Source organism: Schistocerca cancellata, chromosome 3 (assembly GCF_023864275.1).
Source record: "Schistocerca cancellata isolate TAMUIC-IGC-003103 chromosome 3, iqSchCanc2.1, whole genome shotgun sequence".
NCBI lineage: Eukaryota > Metazoa > Arthropoda > Insecta > Orthoptera > Acrididae > Schistocerca > Schistocerca cancellata.
The window spans coordinates 343,421,292-343,439,795 of record NC_064628.1 but is presented as its reverse complement, the minus strand read 5'-3'; positions in this window follow the sequence as shown (position 1 = coordinate 343,439,795).

Genomic DNA, 18,504 nt, shown 5'->3' with positions numbered 1-18,504 from the left:
GGATTACACTCCTGTCACGTTAAACGATTCTCTACAGTCTTCGTTGGTCCTGTTCTTGCACGATCTTTTTCCGGACGCAGGGATGTCGGAGATATGATGTTTTACCGGATTCCTGAAATTCACGGTACACTCGTAAAACAGTCGTACGTCAAAATCACCACTTCATCGCTATCTCGGAGATGCTGTGTCCCATCAGTCGTGCGTTGACTATAACACCATGTTCAAACCAACATAAATCTTGAGAACTTGCCATTGTAGCAGCAGTAACCGATCTAACAACTGCGCCAGACACTTGTTGTCTTATATAGGTGTTGCCGACCGCAGCGCCGTATTCTGCCTGTTTACGTATCTCTGTATTTCAGTACACACGCCTGTATCAGTTTCTTTGGCGCTTTAGTGTATAACGTGTGCAGAAAACAACCTTTCAGTACCACGGAATGTCCTCTAAGATTTTATTTTCGCCATTAGGACGCATATAACAAGATCTAATGAAATTTTAAATACCATTCAAAGGCTACTTGTATGTGCCACTCTTCGGCGGATACACGGTTTGGCGCACTGTGCGGTCCCAGCTGGATGAAACTTTATTTTTCTTTCACGTTTCATTCCCTTCTTCTGTTCTGTCTATACTAGTTTCTGTAGGGAGTCTACCACTCTCTGGCAGATACACAGTTCAGCGTACTGTGCGATCCCAGCTGGATGAAACTTTATTTCCCTTTCAAGTTTCATTCTCTTCTTCTGTCCTTTCTATACGAAAGGACAGTACGAAAGGAGAGGTCAGGCACAGTTGGCGGTGGCGTGTTTGTTGCTGTAAGAAGCAGTTTATCTTGTTGCGAAATTAGATAGCTCCTGTGAGTTTGCATGGGCAGCGGTCATTCTTGGAAACCGGAATAAAATAATAATTGGATCCTTTTACCGACCTCCCAATTCGGATGGTACAATCGCTGAAATTTTAAAAGAAAACTTGAGTTTAATTTCAAACACGTACCCGATTCATAAATTACAGTTGGTGGTGACTTTAATTTATCCTCGATATGTTGGCGAAAATACATGTTTAAATCCGGAGGTATGGATAAAAAATCATCTGAAATCGTGCTAAATGGATTCTCTGAAAATTATTTCGGGCAGTTAGTCCATGAGCCCACGCGAATAGTATACAATTGTGAAAACATGCTTGACCTCTTAGCAATAAATAATCCTGAGCTAATAACATGCATCAAAACGGATACAGGGATTAGTTAATACAGGGTTGTCGTTCCGAGACTGAGTATTGTAACCCTCAAACCCTCCAGAAATAAACGAAAAATGAACCTATTGAAAAAAGCGGATGAAAATGCACTTGGCGCCTTCCTGAGAGACAATCTCCACTCCTTACCAATGTAAGTGTAGACCAGATGTGGCTTGAATTCAAATAAATAGTATCGGCAGCAACTGAGAGATTTATACCAAATAATTAACAAACGACGGAGCTGATCCTCCTTGGTACACAAAACGGGTCAGAACAGTATTTCAGAAATATCGAAGAAAACATGCCTAATTTAAAGGGACGTAAAATCGCGATCTTTTATAGAAACTCGAAATTTAGCGCGGATTTCTATACGAGATGCTTATAATAGTTTCCCCAACGAAACTTAGTCTCGAAACCTGGGAGTAAATCCAAAGACATCCCGGTCGTATGTGAAGTATGCTAGCGGCAAGACACAATCAATGCCTTCGCTGCGCAATAGAAATGGAAATACTATAGACGACAGTGCTGCCAAAGCAGAGTTACTAAACACAGACTTCCGAACTTCTTTCACCAAAGAAGACGAAGTAAATATTCCAGAATTCTAATCAAAAACAGCTGCCAACATGAGTAAAGTAGGATATCCTCGGAGTAGTGAAGCAATTTAAATTACTTAACAAAGCAAGTCTTCCGATCCAGTCTGTATAACAGTTAGGTTTCTTTCAGAGTATGCTGATACAATAGCTCAATACTTAACAATTATAAACAACCGGTCGCTCGACGAAATATCCGTACTCAAAGACTGGAAAGTTGCACAGGTCACACCAGTATTCAAGAAATGTAGCAGGAGTAATCCACTGAATTACAGGCACATATCATTTAAGTCGATCTGCAGCAGAATTCTGGGAGATATATTGTGTTCGAACATTAAGAATTACCTGGAAGAGAACGGAGTATTGACACACAGTCAACACGAATTTAGAAAACATCCTTCCTGTAAAACACAACTAGCTCCTTAGTCACATAAATTGTTGAATGCTATTGACAAGGGATTTCAAATTGATTCTGTATTTCTAGATTTCCAGAAGGCGTTTGTCACTGTACCACAATAACGGCTTGTAGTGAAATTACTTGCTTATAGAGTATCGTCTGAAATATATGACTGGATTCGTGATTTCCTGTCAGAGGGGTCACAGTTCGCAGTAATTTCCAGAAACTCGTCGAGTAAAGCAGATGTGATTTCTGGCCTTCCCCAGGGTAGTGTTATAGTCCCTTTACTGTCCCTTATCTATATAAACGATTTAGGAGACAAACTGAGCAGCCGCCTTAGATTGTTTGCAGATAATGCTGTCGTTTATCGACTAGTAAAGTCATCAGAAGATCAAAAAAATTAAAAACTATTTAGAAAAGATATCTGTATGGTGCATAAATTGGCAACTGGCCCTAAATAACGAAAAGTGTGGTCATCCACATGAGTGCTAAAAGGAGTCCATTGAATTTCGGTTACACGATAAATCAGTCACATCTAAAGGCCGTAAAATCAACTAAATACCTAGGAATTACAATTACGAAAAACTTAAATTGGAAGAAACACATAAAAAATGTTGTGGGGAAGGCTAACCAAATACGGCGTTTTATTGGCAGGACACTTGAGAATGTAACTAAAGAGACTGCCTACACTACGCTTGTTCGTCCTCTTACAGAATACTGCTGCGCGGTGTGGGATCCTTACCAGATATGATTGACGGAGTACATCGAGAAAGTTCAAAGAAGGGCAGCACGTTTTGTATTATCGCGAAATAGAGGAGAGAGTGTCACTGAAATGATACGGGATTTGGGGTGAACATAATTAAAACAAAGGCATTTTTCGTTGCGGCAGAATTTTCTCACGAAATTTCAGTCACCAATTTTCTCCTCCGAAAGCGAAAATATTTTATTGTCGCCGACCTACATAGGGAGGAACGATCATCGTAATAAAATAAGGGAAATCAGAGCTCGCGCGCTGTACGAGATTGGAATAATAGAGAATTACTGTGAAGGTGGTTCGAAGAACTCACTGCCAGGCACTGAAATGTGATTTGCAGAGTATCCATGTAGATGTAGATATACTAGTTTCTGTAGGGAGTCTGCCATTCTTTGCCAGATACACAGTTCAGTGCACTGTGTGGTCCAGCTGGATGAAACTTTATTTCCTTTTTAAGGTTTATTCTCTTCTGCTGCCCTATTACAGTAACTAAGGAATATATGTCTGCATGTTGTACATTTTATTTCGTGTTTCTATGTAATTTACGTACATGATTAGTAAAAAAAATCCATTATGTCAGTTTTTTCTATGACTATGGTTAATTTTGTCAGTAGTATCAAGGAATTTTGATAAAATCAGTTTCATTTAAAAGAGCTCAGCTATAGTAACATGCCTCGTTTCTAATATTTAATTTTGTTCAAAGATAAATTTCACAAAAATAATTAGGGGGTGTTGTGGCGAAACAAGCGCTACCATTTGAGAAACTAGACGCGACCGAGTTCACTGCTACTGTCATCGTAATGCGTCTGTACGTAGCATACAAAGTATTGCGTCATAATCTAAGAATGAAATTAAAAATTAAAGTAGCTTTTCCAAACTTTGTGAACACATCCTTCTGTATATTAATGTTTAAATTGTTAAATCTCAGAATGGTCATATGAATATGTTTTCCTAAATACATCGTTTTAAGTGAAAAACAACTGGCGCTAAATAAGCTAGGAAGTAAAAAATTGTTCATAATGTGCAGATATATATCAAAATCAATTGTTACAAATCTCAACTTGATCGGAGCAATATTTTCGACAAAATCGGCGTTTTGTACGAAAATTTGAAGGTGCTAAATATAAGACTAAGAAATATGAAAATTCACATGAAGCTTCGGTTGGATATAAAAAAAATATCAATGTGACCCCCAACAAGCTACCTGCAATAGTTTTAAAGTAATTTACTAAAAACTAAATTTGGTACAAAAACGTTCTTCTTTGTAACAGATTAAGTATCATTTACATTAATCATAGAAAGTTCTGATTACAGCACTTGTTTACATCCATTAAATATTAAAGCTGTAACAAGTTTCAGGACTTTGATATAAATACCAATCAATACAAGGTCTCTTAAAGTTCTAATTTAGCGGTCCTCTTCTACTATCGGTTCCATTCTAAAAATTCTAACCGTCATAGTTTAAATGTAGTAGAGCTGAAACTTTTTATGTAATTACAGCCAACTTAACTCCATTGATAAAAAAATTACGAAGATTGTAAATTGATTCATGACAGTGTTATAAAATAATGTCTCCGAGAAAGCGGACATCTAAATGCTGCTACCTGGGCTTAGAGCAGATGATGGTAGATATTCCGATCGGCCGTCCACTGCGTCCATATACAAATACGGCGTGAGAAGCAGTGAGGCACACTTCGCACCGAGCTATCACTCTGTTCAAGTCAGCCAAACGGCGGCTTACGCTCTGGCTCGGATGACGTCACAGTCAGGTTGCTGCTAAACGCATGTTTTCGGTACAAACAGGAAGTGAACTCGCGAGGACCGTACACCGTCCTGGATCACTCAGATTTCATGCAAGTAACTGTTTGTGTGCCGCCCTAATATTAACAAAACCGCGTGCCAAATAATGAGTTTATTTCCCAATTTCGTGGCGAGCAATTAACTTTGGTTATTAGAAGTCAGGGCGAGAGGCAAGTTAACTGGAATTTACTGTAACAGTCGCCTTTAAATTGCAAATAGTGCTCTTTATGATAGAGACATTATTATTATTATTATTATTATTTTCAGGAATATTATGTTTCTGCATGTGAACTTTTACTGAATATATTAATCAGTTAGAACTCAAAACTTCTGTTTATAATCATAGATCCTGATCTCGTTGAGTAAATAGAGAGTAGAAACATTTCTTTCTGTGAACAGAAGATGAATGTGGACTTGCAGACTGGAAACTATGGTCAGTATGTTCTCCACCGCTTTCTGACTGGCCGCAAAAATAGTTTTCAGGTTCCCGTAAAAGACGGCAACGAGTGAAGAAATACAATATTTCTTATTAAATTCAACCCGCTGCCCCACACTCTGAGTGTGTACTTTAACATTAACACTTAAAATACAAAACTTCTTATACTCATTGCATCAAGTCACTATTCTTTTATAATGAGAGTACAACTTTCTTGAATTAACATAAATTACTCTTCAGTATTTGGATGAGGAGTCTTTAATATTTCAAATGGTCCAATATAAATGTAAAAAAAAAAATCTTATTTTCCCCGCTAATTGTCCTTGATTTATCACTGGTTTTTACAAGAACCAGATGTCCCACGATAAACTGTGTTATTTTCACCCTTCTGTCACGTCTCTGCTTCCAAATATTACACTGCTCCTTTATATTTTTCTTGATTATCTCTTCTCTTTCCCTGTGCTAAATGTCGTGCGACTAGGGCCTCCCGTGGGGTAGGCCGTTCGCCGGTTGCAAGTCTTTCGATGTGACGCCATGTCGGCGACTTGCACTTCGATGAGGATGGAATGATGATGATTAGGACAACACCGCACCCAGTCGCTGAGCGGAGTAAATCTCCGACCAAGCCGGGAATCGAACCCAGGCCCTTAGGATTGACATTCTGTCGCGCTGACCAGCCAGCTACTGGGGTTGGACTTTCCCTGTGCTGTAAGACTAATGTATGCAGAGAATTCCATCATTTCATTCGTTGAAGTAGCAGGTCTCTATAAGGTGAAAATCCAGTAATTGAATGTCGTAAACTATTTAAATATTACTTAAATAATTAATCCCACTTGAGTGCTCTTTATTGCAACATGTCCTGCATAGTATACTAATTACTCTTGTAGTGTTCAACTGTAGCTGGATTGTGAAATGTTCAATAACACAACCCATATTTGAATAAGTGCAAACTTTATCATAACAAAGTCGGTACAACATATCTATAACTGCACTACTTGAAACCATTAGCTGAACTGTCTGACAGAATCACTAGCAGCTGGTCTCAGTCGACCGCCAGCGACGATGTTGTTTATTGTCAAGTAGTTGCATGGAGTTTGGAATGCGATGAGACAACTTGGAGGTGGAGAGGTCATCACAGGCCCATGTGGATGCGGCGGACATCTCCGACAAAATCGCGGCGAGGAGGCAGGGAATGCCACAGCTCTTACAGATTGTAGTCGTGAAGACACACCAGCCAAAGCATGACTGCGTGGTGGCGTCAGAGGTCGGAGGGACGGCGAAAAGTCACCATGGCAGGATGGCGCTGGTGAGGATGTGTGATCCAGAGATGGCAGACGGGGAGCTGTGATGGTGAGGAGAACATGGGCGGAGAAGTGAGAGGTGAAAGCGGTAGTATCGACACTGTGCGGTATCTTAAACGTTCTCTTGAAGCGATGGGCGATAGAGGTGTGTTCAGATTGGTCGTATTAATGCTGCCCCTCCACGAGGAGGTCACTGTTGCTCAACTTGATATTAAATGCTTCAGGAATGAAACTGTGGACTTTAAAATGCAACTCGAAAGCCGGAGTCACGTCACCGGGAGCGGGTGAGTCGTATGATGAAGTAGTGGAGGGCTGTTGCAATGGGTCCTCGTGCAGTAAAGCTTCTTGCTTGTCAGGCATTCGAGGAAGAGGCAGAAGCTGTTGTGTGAAGTGGGCACCCCCATTGTGACAGGCTGCAGGAGGGCCACGACTGACGTCACCTGTGACACAATGGATACTAGTAGTGTAAGTCAAAACGCCACTGAACAGATCGGGAACCATGCAGAAGTCTCAAAGGAAGTCTGTGCCGAGTGCTGCTCACTAAAATCTGCTACAGTGAATATCCAGGCGAAAACCTCATCAAACCCCAGGTTCAGCATGCAGGTTTGAGATCCATAGACTCTGATTTTCGGGTCGTATGCTGCACAAAGCTGGATCGCTGAGCACGCAGGCGTTGGAAATGAAGAAGAGAGCGGCGAAGTACTAACTGAACCAGAGTCGACAAGTAAGCATCAGCCATTCATGCAGCTGAGGAATAAGAGGCTGTTGGCCGGCCGGAGTGGCCGAGCGGTTCTAGGCGCTACAGTCTGGAACCGCGCGACCGCTACGGTCACAGGTTCGAATCCTGCCTCGGGCATGGATGTGTGTGATGTCCTTAGGTTATTTAGGTTTAAGTAGTTCTAAGTTCTAGGGGACTGATGACCTTAGAAGTTAAGTTCCATAGTGCTCAGAGCCATTTGAACCAAGCCAAGAGGCTGTTGTTATGATGAGGACAGAGCAAGGCAGGACACAGTAGGGGTCACTGCACAGGGTGGTTCGGTTGGCGGGTGGGTGGGAATTTGTTGTATCTATGTCGTCGCTCTGGTTGGCAGCGGTGATGTCAGGCTCAGCAAAGATCGGGTGAGATCGACTTGACTCGTGGTAGGTGGGAAGTTAGTTATGCTCACACGTGTTTGCAAGGCATGTCAGTTGCCACTGTTGTTTGCATTAGTAATACATCGTCGATGTTGAACGATGGAAAATAATCTATCCACAACTTTAAGGCGTGTGCCTAGTGGCTATTGCTCATGAGCAACCATGGACAACTGAACTTGCAGGGGAAAATTCACGACCCATAACGTTGTAGCATGAGGTGCAAATCTACTTGCATGTATAGCCGACGCCTTAGTTGCTTCTGAATCCTGTTCTTAAGCTCTTCGTTGTAGAAGATGTGGTCTAACTGTTCTTCTGGGAGGGCAGGAGAAGTGGTAGACTCAGATTGGTGCGGCTTGAAAGCAGCCCGGTTGATGAGCAGAGTGGAATCTATTGCGAAATCACAGAATAGGTTGTCCAAAACACTCCACTGTTCAACTCCATTGTTTACTGTCGGAGCACTGTCATAAAGAGTGGCACCAATCTTTTCCTGACTTGATTTGTGTGAGGGGTGTTGTCCATAACACCAGGTATCATAGCAGAAGGACTGTTGTTCAGATTCGTGAAATACACACCACGATGGGAGCACAACTATAACATTCTAGACGCACAGTAACCATAGATGTCCCGGAAAGAGCGTGAACACAATTCTCCTAGGTCACGAATGTAGTGCTCTACTATAGATGGGGTGTGGAATGTGCAAAATACAACACATATCTGAATAAGCGCTCACTTTATTATAACAAATCCAACGTCTGTGTTGGTTGAAACCATTAGCAGAGATGTATGCCAGAGATCGCTCATGCGTGGTTTCAGTTTGTAACACTTACATCGATTTGGAGTAGGTTTATTTTAAGTAGTAACTGGGTATCTGCAATCTATGAAGTGTGCATTCTGTGTTGTTTGAACTCCTTGATGTATGGTAAGAAAATTAGAGTTTTGTAATGCATATATGAAAAAAGCAAAGCAAAATATATTGAACTTTTGAATTATTGTAATAAGAATATGCTTATGAAAGAAGTATGTTTGTTAAAAGCTGGGTCATGCTTAGGGCACTTGTATTTGCGTCATGTAAATGCTGTAGGGAAATCCCTCCGCAGCGAAAGTGGCACGGCGTGATGTAAAAGGTGGGTTTGGCAGCCGAACTAAGCGGCTCCTTTGTATGAACGGCACGCAGTGTGTTGCAGGCCTTAGCACGGTACACCGCCAAAGTGCTAAGAGAGCCAATTGGAAGCTGCATTAGAGGGGATTTGCTCCGATGTGGATATGGCTATTATTTGGTATTTACGGAATATTGTAATGGCTCTGATATGTTGAAAATCCAACGCCAAGAAGAGATTTTATAGAGCATTCGCACATCAAGAGTCGTGAGTACAGTTAGCCGCCATTTCGCCTGCCACTAATCTTCGCCACTGCTTCATGGACTTATACGTTCAGTTACGTAATGTAGATTGGCATGGACCAGTTAATTTGTGTGTTGTTTCAATAATAATCACATAAAACGTCAATTCGTGTTCGAAACCATAACTTCAATTCTGATCACGAACCTACGCAGGGTCCTCACCTAAGTGCTACTAAAACCGAGTATCCTGATTTAAAAGAACAATTCTGGCATTTATGTGTTTAAAGGTGATTTCTTGTCTAAAGTAAAAGCAGTAGTAACAGTTAAAGTAAGAGTAAAATTTTGATGCTTTGTTTATGAACTACTCCAAGTGAAATTGTTAAGGTAAGAAGTTTAAGTACAAAAATTTAAGGATCAGTCAATAGGAAAGTGAAATATTTAATTATTTAATGGCTAAAAACCATAAAAGAGCAGTTGGATAGCCTTTGCTTAAGTATCTTTACTTCATTATAAAATACAGTTTTGTAGAATTAAAGTGCAAGATTGTGAAAATACTATTGCCAAGAATACCTGCTTCACAGGTGATTAAAGTACAAGTACATATAAATATTTAATGAACCGATTTTCAGTAGTACTGTTAGAAGTGAAGTTATGCACATTTTCAAAGAGAATGTAGTTTTGATATCCATCATGAATGGTTCCTTTTGAAGTTAATTAAGCCCAGTGTTGCATTTTATTACCTTTCAAAGTAATTTAGGTGACTGATTAGCTTTTATAGATAACTTTTACTTTCCAGAATGAGTGTTTGATTTTGCAGCGAAGTGTGCGCTGATATGAAACTTCCTGTCAGATTAAAACTGTGTGCAGGAGCGGGACTCGAGCTCGGAACCTTTGCCTTTCGCAGGCAAGTGCTCTACCGAGTGAGGTACCCAAGCGCGACTCACGACCCGTCGTCACAGCTTTAATTCCACCAGTACCTCGTCTCCTACCTTCCAAACTTCACAGAAGCTCTCCCGCATACCTTGCAGAACTAGCACTCCTGGAAGAAACGATATTGCGGAGACATGGCTTAGCCACAGCCTGGGGGATGTTTCCAAAATGAGATTTTGGTAGAGCACATGCCCGCGAAAGGTAAAGGTTCCGTGTTCGAGTCTTGGTCCGGTACACAGTTTTAATCTGCCAGGAAGTTGCAGTTTTTACTTTTCCAATAATGAAAGAACCTTGGCTAGTGAAACTATACCAGTTTATGGGCCCCATCATATTGTCCTCTGTTAAGAAAAAAATGAACTATTACTGTTTCTAAGAAAAACTGCTATATGCATTAGGAGCTTAAACAGTGTATTTAAGATGTTATTCATCTTTCTTTGTGTTATTCACGTCAGTCAAGATAGAAGCCCCTCATGTCCAAAATTAGTTCTGCACTTCATGCAGTGATATGTCGGTATTTTGATTAAGTAATGCTATTGATTGTGGCCATCATTAGTATGAGCTCAGTGCAATTTTGCTCCCCATAATTTACTGGTGTGTGTGTTATTGGTGACTACTACTACACACAGTATAGAGTCCACTGTGTCAGTTTGTATCCTGTTCGCTATTCAAAGGGAAGTCTCAACAAAAGTAACTTAAATAACTCGAATCCAATTTTCTCAAACATATATTTCCAAATTAGTGTGTCTAATTTGGCTGGCGACTGTTCATTTTTTTTTCATTCACTTATATTTTTAACTTCTGTTAACTCCCAATGTTAAGGTCCATTTCGTTTTACTCTCAACTGCACAAAATTCTAAATTATAGTCCGAACCCTTTTCCATTAGACACACGCACGGTCGGACTCTGAAATCCTCTCAGAGGGTAACATTAACGTGTTTCACGCCACGTTAGCGTTATACGTAGCTTTTCCCATATTGTCAAGGAGTTCCCACACTCTCAAGTATCTTTCAGTGGGACTGCTTGGTGAGTTATATGCTGATATTAATATGTGCTTTCTATTTTCTTCCTTTATAAAACTCTTCTATTATTTAGAAGCAAACTGAGCTCCATTAACAGGTAAATGACTTTTGGGATTCAAACCTTTTCAAAGTAATCGTTTTGAATTTTCTGTATTATGCTTTTACTGGTTGCTTTCTTTATAGGATATAACTTTATGAATTTTGAAAATAAAACTACCATAGTTGACATGTAATAGTACCTCCCTTTGCTTTTGGTATTTGCCTAGACAGATCGATTCTACATCTTGTGAAGTTACAAAATAAAAGTGATGTTGTTATTCAATGGAAAGTTGGAAATTGAGATTTAACTAACTGTTTTATCAATCACAATTGGCGTATGAATCATGGATTGACCATTGTCATAAAATATTGCATTATGAGATGTGAATAGTTTTTACTTGCAGTTTCGCGTGGCTTGAAGCAGTCACAACTAGCGTGCTATTGATTAAGAAGTTGCGTTATCGTCTTTCTAATTACTTCATGATCGTTGATACGATCATACCCGGTTGTGAAGTTATTGTTATGACAAAACAATTTCCTAAGGGACCAGAAAGTTCTTAAGGGCGCAAAAACAACTGTAACATCACACAAAAGGGAAATTCAATATTAAAGCTGATGCAAGAAGACGATAAAACAGTTTTCTTTTTTATCTATGTAACACGCACATTGGACTGCTGATCTTGGTGTCTGTAATATTAGCAAAATGCATAATTAAAATGAAAATAATACTGAGGAGATAATAGAAATGAGCACTGCTAAATGATTCAGTATTCCCAGAACAAATGTTTATTATAACTAAAACATATATCGTACCTTAAGCTTAATACTACAATGATGGTAGATTTTTATGTCTGTATCACGTCCATTGAGCGCTCTTTTATATAGCCATTGTCTTCTTTGAGTCGCTCGTGCGTCGTCACGGTAAGTTATAACAGTTCTTTACACTTCACTCAAACTTATACGTAACATGTTTATATACATTTAGTAAAAATTAGATCAGACTACCACAAATCTGCGTCCGTCTTACTCTAGAAAAACAGTACAAGTCTTTTTAGCGCTCAAGGCTTCATTTGTTCTCCAGCGAACAAAATAGTGAAGGATCGCATATCTATCCATATTTTTCTGTTTATATTGCCGCCCAAAGACGACGAATTACATTATTTAGAAAATTCCACCGTCGCCATGCGACGCCTCATTATACATTAATCATTATTTATAAACAAGTATTTGCCTTCTGGCTGAAAGTATTAACTACTCGTATTTGCTCTTTTAATGAAGTCAAAAATAGCGAATATCACATTGCCTCCCATGAGGAGAGAGGGAATGCCGAAGGATTTCCTCGATCCTCATGTCCTCATGAGATATTCGTGATTTTTGGTGTGACATTTACATAATGTTACTGGCGTACAAAGTACATAAATTGAAATTACATTTATAAACATATATCAGATATTTATCATTTTTCAAAATAAAGTTTTTCATTCTTTGTTCATCAGTCACTTCATTCCATAATACCAAGATTAACATTTATGTGCATATTTAAGTTTGGTCCATATTTGCTTATAACAATAAGTGAACGTTCATTTCGCACTTCAGGGGATAGAATTCAGAAATTACTTTCTCTTGAGCTTAACAACTAATACGTGAGTACAGTGAGTGCTTATTTTCACTAAACTAGAGTGGACAATGTTCGAGCATCTGTTGACTCATTGTGGTTCAATTACAGTTTAATAACGTATCACTACACTTCGTGATGCTTTCACTTTCTGTGTTAGCTGTCTACGGCGTTCATCATGCAGTACATCTGTCCTTTCCACTGTGGTGCCAGGAATTCAAGTGGCTTCCCGGGTATTTATTTACAATATGAAACAGAAGAAGTGGAAAATTATTAGTATAACTTACAACCTATTAGATACATTTGTTAAGGATCGGGACTGGTCTGGAGTTTAGGGTCTTCCTATAGTGCACATTCATTTTCTTTGTCCATCAAGAGACATGATTATAATTCATTTTAGCAGTGTTCAGGAGTGCCGGTATTAATGGCTTTAAGGCCTGAGTAATCTAACAATCTACTTCTCACTCATCTTAACTTCAACTCAAGAAAATTGCTTAATTTACGTATGAAAATGTAGTCACACAAGTGTACAAATGTCTTTCCTCCAGTATGTACGATTGAAGTCATGGCGGTTAGCAGTTTAAAGTTTGGATTGTTTCGTCACCCACACGTCAGCCACTCACAGCGGCTGCACAGTGTTGCGTGAGCTCCAATACTTAGTATCCCTTCGCGCTCAGGCTGTAACAGAGCTGCTGGTCGTCGATTGCTCCCTTTTTTTGTGAACTTCGTATCACACGAGTGCATCGATACAAACACCTCGCGCGCGTTTTCCATCGGAGGAGCCGGACACTGAAGCTGCCTCCATACTTCTCTGTCAACTGCCTCCCATGAGGCTCACAGGTAAGTGACGACGAATGTTTTAGCTGTCGCTGCACTTAGAACAACACTGAACTTTGCGTTGCACCTGTTGTCGTAGCCTTGACTTCTTTTTACACTTGCAGTACAACACTACCACTAGTATACAGTGAACAGTTATTTTTATTGTGCACGTCGCACTTTGGTGTGCATCTTCACACAGCATTCGTGCTTAGTTCCTTCGCCGATAGAGTTCATTTACAAAACAATCAATTTTGCAGGTTTCGTCCATTGGTACAGAAAGACTTATATTCTACTATTTACAAAAGATCACTTAAGAGCTAATATTTACAATTAATGGTCACTCCTTTTGTTAAGTCCAGTGAACAACTGCTGTATGAATGGACTCTTTATATCTCAAGGTTTACTTTCACTAGTGACCCTCAAAATATTCAAACTTTCTTTTAAGGGCTCATCTCCTCATTATGAAAACTACAGGTTTCGCAACACTCGTTGCCTTTATTCTTTAGTGCACCCAAGATCATTTTCTACCGCCACGCAGCATATCTACTACTTAACGAGTACACATTTAACGCTGAATCTTTTTTTTTTCTTTTTGTGCTTTCCTTTGTGCTTGCCAAATTTTTTTTATATTTGAGGGCAGACTGGATAACAATAGGTCTCCCTCTTCACTTCATGTACTCAGCAATCGTTCTCTGTTAAAAAAAAATAGGGTAACGCGTGTCTACTATTTTTCGCATGAATGGAATTACCGACAGTTCACTGGGTTTACGCAACCGGTCCATAACAAACATTACCAAAGCTAGCGAAGTTCATCACGCTACGTGTCTCATTTCTCATAAGCACTGCTTTGCCTCGAAGCACACGTGCCTTTTACAAGTCGACCCTTGGTCTGGGTTAATGAACCAGGATCAAAAGGAACGGGCACAAGGAAAATGGCTTTCATAAGAGGAGTGTCTTAGGAGACATTTTTGCAATAAAATCTGCATGTAAATAAAATTATCATAATAAACATAGGCACTGGCGTACAAAGTACATAAATTGAAATTACATTTATAAACATATATCAGATATTTATCATTTTTCAAAATAAAGTTTTTCATTCTTTGTTCAACCTCTTTCATTACAGCATGCTTTGCTACTTCTACGTCTTACACTGGTTATAGTCAATATTAAGTTTAAATATCACTGCATTGCTTGTTCTTTAGATTAGCCTTCAATTAGGGTATTGAATGGTCGCTAGATTACACTACAAATCTTCTGAAGATCTTTACTTGGACTTATTTATGATACAGGGGGCTTGCTGTGTGGTTATTTAGTACCTTGATTCTACTGAAATCAATTCGTCAGCTAACATTCCTCATATACTCTTTACATTGGGCTCAGATCACAGGGAAATAGTTTACTTTCATAGCAATTAGTGGCCTCGTGGAGTACTTACGCTACATTATTGATGCTTCATGGTTTGCCTCTATTTGTACTGTATTTCACCTAACTTAGTTTACTACAGCTTATTGTCTCCTTGCGTGAACACATGTGGGTTACCACTTGTTTTTCCATTTAACAGCACGCTTTAACTGAACTTTAAGCTATTTCTTCTACTCCTGTCCACTGTCTGGACTGTTTGAACATGTACCTTTTTTTTTTTTTAAGCAGGTAATTTGGGCTTTGACAACAGAACTTCAAGTACTTACATTACTAAAAATAAATCTATAAATCTTCTTGTACCTTGAGAGAAGTGCTTATTTACGCATCCTCCTCCATTTCTCACCTTTACATATTTATATAGATCCTGGCAATCACCTCGCAAGCACATTTTTTTTAATACTAACTTAAAGCTAAATTGAAATTCTTTCTGCAAGCTTAATTTCCTGCTTCAGCTTGTTGAAGAAATATCAGTTCATGTCCATCACTATAAACAATTTTTCCATACATAGCATTTAATACTTAAAGTTTACATGTAGTAGCCGTTACCATGTAGTCAGTGCGCTGTTCAACACAATACTTATCATTAACAGTTCACACAAGGAAATTTCCAGTACGCAAGAAGTAAGAAACGAAAACAGATTCTATCTGCAGTTGAGGCTGTGCCTGTAAACTAACTCTCTGTTTCAATAGACCAATCACTTCCGGTATGGAGCAGCCCTGAATCGGCAATGATAAAACTTTTGAAACAGAAGACACCTGTCTGAAGAGACATGATGACATCACATTGATGTTTGCTCCTGTATCAACAATGGCTGTGACAGGAATGTTGGCAATAGAAATCTTAATCGAAGCCTGGACCTGTTCATCATAAATGTCATTAATATCTTGAGCTTCTAGGTCAGGTGCAAGGTTATCTCGTAAGTCGGTCTCATGGTCGTACCGTATCGCATTAACATACTCAGAATCAGAGTATTCGTTAGTACCCCCACTAGAACCGGCAGCGACCTCTAGGAGGCTGAAAGGCGCTGCCTCTAATTTTCCGCAGGATGTTTAACCTGTTTGTCATTCATGGCCTTAAGTGTTTGTTCCGTTTCATATTGGTGCTGGTTATGTGGTACAAATGCCGGTGTAAAGGGGTAAAATCCACTGGGTGCATTCACTTGTGAATAGAATACTTGAGACGGCTGTTGTCGCCCGATCTTTTGGTTCCCGGCAAAACCATTTTCTTGTGAAGGAAAGTTCGCATTTGGTGCCATTTGAAAATTGTTCCGCGGTCCTCTGTCCTGTGAAAAGTTGTTCTGATGTTGTGCTGGGTGGCCTCCACCTTGCCCATGCCACTTGCTATTTTTCGATCTATAACTTTGATTGTACACTGGCCCATTTGAAAAATTACCAATCGTTTGTGGAGAATTTCCATACTGCTCAGGCGCAGAATTGACGGGTGGGTTTCCGTACTGATGTTGTACCTGGTGGTTGTAAATTGGGTGGTATCTCTGCTGATTACTGTAATTGGTTTTCTGCTTCCGTTTAAAGTTATTGCCGTTTGCATTTTGATAACCGCTGGCAGGTTGGTAACAGCGGTCGCAGTAGCTCGCTCTCTCCTTCGGCGCATTGTTGTCCGCGTGCGATGCATTCTGCTGGCTGCCAGGGAAGAATTTGCCGCTGCCAACCTTGGAGCGCACATTCTCGCTAATTAAATCTAAGGAATCCAGCACAGAAAGGAATACATCCGTGTCTTCTTCGGACACATTTACTAGTTTCTCTCTAATAGACACAGGGAGTTTGCTTTTGAGAATCATAATTACGTCCTTGGAAGAAATCGGAGAATCCCAGAATTTAATTTTTGCTAGATACTTCTCGAAGTATCGCCGGAGACTTCCATGCTTCTCATTGAAAATTTCCGCACCATACACCTCCTTCCTTAATCTTTGCTGTACCCCATTACTCCAAAATTTTGCCAAGAACATTTGCTCAAACTCTTCATAATTCCTACACGTGTCTACCATTTCCGTTCCCCATAATGCTGCATCACCAGAAATAAAGCCAGTGACGAACTGAATACGCTGTCTGTCTGTCCAGCTCCTGGGAAATATGCCGGAAAAATTCTTTAGGAACACGATGGGGTGTATTTCTCGTTTCTGCGGATGAAAAACAGGAAAAGTTCGATGCTTAATCACACTTTCCTCTTGCATTAAACTCACAATTGTGGGCGGATCATTTAGTTTCCCTACTCGGGACTCAACAGGACTGTTGTTTTGCATGTAATCAGGCGGTGAACGATAAGGAGTTGACTGACATTCGTCACCGTCTAAAGAGTTGTTCCCTATAGTTTGCGTATGTGTGTGCGGATTTTCTACCCAGTTTCTCAGCATTCTGACTTCGTCCACTACTTGCTGCTTCCACTCGGGAAGATCCCGTGTAAGTGTCCTCCGAATCTGTCCCAATTCAGAAACCACTGTGTCTCCCGACTTACCAGGAGCAGCTAAGATTTCATAAGTTACATCCTTGACAGTCTCCCTAAGCTCCTCCCTGACCTTCTTTTCGATAAAAATATCTTTACCCTTTATCCATTCACCGTAGTGTTCCGACAATGCCTCTGCGTGTGCTTTCACGGTGCTCTTAACCTGTTCTTCAATATTGATTGAGTCTATCTGCCTCGACAGATCCTCCACTACACCTTCAATGTCAGATACTGCATTTCTAACTGAGTTTATTTCTTTGGTAGCTGCCTGAATTTTTGTGTTTAATGTTCCAGATACTTCAGCTATTTCACTTTTCACCTGTTTCTGCATTTTCTGAATTTGATCACTGATCTTAGTTTGCACCTCACCCAAATGGGTATTTAATTCAGCCGTAATTTCTTTATGCAGATCTGTTTTGATTGTGCCTAGCTCTGTTTTTAATGATTCGCTTACAGCATCTAATCGGGCGTTAACAGTCTCATTTTGTGTTTTTATAGTCTCATTTACTGCGTCAAACTGTTGTTTCAGCATTTCCATTAACGCACCTAGGTCATTTGTAGCTGCAGCGGGAAGAGTTTGGACTTTAGGGTCACTTTCCCCTGTTACAGACATGGTTAGTTCAGTTTCCTCACGGGAACCTACCTTTCGCGATCGTAAAGGGTATGGAATAATATTAACGTCTTCACTCCCGTCTCCTGTTGTCACCTGTCTCTGTTTACTATCTGCCATTTTCGTCAGTAAATCACGTGCTACGCAAGGCTTTCGTCGTTTGTCAGTGACGTGATGAGTCCGCTAAGAGCACCGCTCTCGCGTCAGCAACAAATGAAATTCTATCTGGCGAGAAGACAAGATGGAACCTAACCGTTTCAGACAAATGAATGAAGATGCTCTTCACTGCAAATTGCGCACACTATCCACCATGTTGAAAATGCAATACAGCTATACTAACAATGGGGAGAAATAATTTCTATTATGAGACTACGAAGAATTTTACTTTGAAAGATAAAATAAAGCAGATTTTCTATAGCGGGAAGGAGATAGAAAGGATGTGGATCGACTTGGAAAAGCAACGTTGCTACTGAAGCACTACACTGCGTATGCAAAATTCTGACTCACTTTTTGATGGCTTGATTACCGCTATGTTGTCTCAGCAAATTCACGTCTCTTTTCTTTTCTTTTCTCTCGGTAATTAAACTGCGATATTGACCAGCACATT